This window comes from Montipora capricornis, chromosome 10, assembly GCF_036669925.1.
Source record: "Montipora capricornis isolate CH-2021 chromosome 10, ASM3666992v2, whole genome shotgun sequence".
Lineage (NCBI taxonomy): Eukaryota > Metazoa > Cnidaria > Anthozoa > Scleractinia > Acroporidae > Montipora > Montipora capricornis.
This window is the reverse complement of record NC_090892.1, coordinates 16813626-16816482: the sequence shown is the minus strand read 5'-3', so window position 1 is coordinate 16816482 and position 2857 is coordinate 16813626. Positions and strand designations below refer to the sequence as shown.

The following is a 2857-nucleotide window of genomic DNA, read 5'->3' as shown; positions in this document are numbered from 1 at the left end:
ACCCTTCGGAAGCGATCCAATTGTCGTTTATGTTGGCAGCACGTGCGCCCGTAACGGCCGTCCATGTACAAAAATGAAGAACAGAATTGTTAGTTATTGCGAAGACGGCAGCCATAAAAGCGATCTCATAAATAAAGCACTGTCAAGAGGATATGAGCTTTGGGTCCGATTTATGCCCACTGAAAGTGAGGAAGAAGCTAGAAAGGAGGAGGATGATTTATTGAAGAAGTATGACTACGCCTGGAATAAAAGTAAAAACGGTAAAATCAGGGACATAGTACTGTGAACCACGTTGATTGACTCAAAGAGGGGTAGACTTTAAGTAAACCGTAGAACTGTCCCTAAGGCCTAACAGAAAAGCTAACTGCCAGACGGACTAATTTATGAGCGCGGTACTCAAATAAGCTGGTGAACGCTAAAAAAACGTACATTAGGCATCCTCATGTTAATAATTATCCATTTGTGCTTTGCGTAGAAATATTGTAATTATCTTTCTTTCCATGTGACTGTCATGTGACATTGAGTCAGAAAATTTCTCATTTTACAACTTTTAGAAAGCGGATTGCCTGTCATATGTCATAATGCACAATACGTTTTAATTCTTTTCCGAAATACAAGAGTTGTGTAGCAAGTAAACATGTGTGAACATTACCACCTGAAGAGCTAGACCATTTACTTCCTAAAAGTGTTTGCAACTCGAGCTCTGGGGCGTTTGACTTTTTCTCTATTCCTTTTCCCTCCCCTCCCCCTCATTCCCCTTTCTTATCACTAGTTCCCTCGGTAGCTATTTGTTTCTCTCTCCAACCTTCCTCTGCTTGTCTAAAATGGCAGAGAAACAACTGAGAGCTCGTCCGCTGAAGTACGCCTGCACCGCGGACTAGCCTATTCCTGAACCCAGCTACGTGAAAAGGTGTTCGAACGTGTAGCATTGCTGGATTTACAGTTTTACTGCCATTTGAAAGTATTGAGAAAAGTTAAGGGAAATTTGCGAGGAATGTAAAGCACTCAGGGACAATTTGTCCTAGTTTTATGGGGGGTACAAGATGTGGCAAGTTGTACATTATACAATGAATTCTGAGTAAACTGAATATGAAAGCCTTTTTAAAATATTCTCAATTTATACACATTATTCCAGAATGGCCGCCACTTTAATATTCTTTTGTTTGAATGCAAATTGGCCCTTTTGGCCTCGCTTTCAAACGTAAAATTCAACAAATATTTTAACCCTGAACGAGGTCAAAAGAGCCAATTTGCAAGCAAACAAAAAAAGAATACTATAGTGGCGGCATACTATGGCGCGCCATCTGTAGCAAAATTACGTTTCGATAAATACAACGAAATAAATCGAAAAGTAACGAAATAAATCGAAACGTAACGTCATAGGTTGAAAAGTCATGTAATGTGAAACCCATGACTGATGTAATAAGACTCTGAAAAATGTTAGTTGCCATGGCGTCAGTATGTAACATGAGCGTTTGGTTAGTTCCCCTTGCTTCAGCAGGTAACGTGAGCGTTTTTCAGAGCCACGAAGTCACGAACGTCTTTAAGTAGCGCGTGTTCGATACGTTCTGTTTCTGTTTCGCTTAAAGCTTGTTTTCTTCGCGTTTTTTCTATTCGTAATTTGTAGGTAAGTGTTTTCGCTCTAATTTGATGTTTTTCACTTCTTTAATTTGACATTTGTTTGCTCGGGTTTGCATAATTTCTAAATCGAAGACTGGCCAGGCATGTGACGCCATATTTGTTCGCGTGACAAGCATGCATATGGCACCGTAATTTGTCAGCTAGTCAGCTCATTGCTTATTTAAACTGAGATGAAACATTCTTTTTTAATCTGTCCGTTTTCTCCGTGGCACAAAGTCATGACAGGATTCGCTCCTGAGCTATTTCTTGAAGCTGTTGATGACGAATTCATATGCAGTATCTGGTTGAGTATAAATAATTAATTACATTACTTAACTACATATGTAAGCTGTAATTGTCGTATTCGCCTCCTGTATTTTCCAGCCTTAAATTTTAAAGCTATGGCTGAATTGTCAAGTTCCTTCTTTTGTCTTAAAATTCATCCTAAAAATTAAAATACTCGAATGCAGCTGGATACCGCTAGCGTTACCTCTGCCCTGTTGTGTGGGATTCATTTGATATAAGTCAGTGTCATATATGACATACATGTACACTCTTGGCGAGAGAAATAATTTTCAAGTGCGAGCCTTTAAATCGGTGTTTTTTGTTTGATGCTTTTTTTAATTTCAGTGTGTTTTCCTTTTTATTTTATATATTCAAATTCTGTTTTCAGTTTTGCTGTATTCAACCACCCAGTCACTTGCCAAGATGGTCATTCATTCTGTAAAGAGTGCATTACAAAATGGCAAGTGAACAACACCCGTTGCCCTGTAGACAGGAGCAATCTGCGTGGGCTGCTGGTGAGAAATCTAGCCATGGAAGGTGCCATTGCTAAGAGAAGAGTGAAGTGCACATCAACAATAGCTCGACCTGGAGGATGTCACTGGACTGGACCACTATCTTCTCTTGAAAGTCACCTTCCTTGCTGTGACATGAAGGTGGTGGAATGCAAGTTTAAGGGCAGGGGCTGCATTCTTCGTGCATATCAACATGAACTTGCCCAGCATCTGCTCACCTGCCCACATCGTACAGTGAAATGCTCCTATTGTACCTTTGAAATTCCTCATAGTGAGTTGTCAGCCCACAATGAGCTGTGTGTTGCCAAATTGGTGACTTGCCCAAATAATTGTGGGGTACAAGTTGAAAGGTATATGATTGTTTGGTACCTTTCCAACGTTTAATAAATGCGTGGGTCCACATTACTGTTTGAAAGTTGTTTGACAATTGCTTATAGCTG

At 39.9% G+C, this 2857-nt stretch overlaps 1 pseudogene; it reads left to right on the top strand.

Annotated features, from left to right (window-relative positions):
• Positions 1-1473: 1473 nt before the first annotated feature.
• LOC138019288 (TNF receptor-associated factor 4-like) overlaps positions 1474-2857 on the top strand; it is a 3032-nt pseudogene continuing 1648 nt past the window's right edge.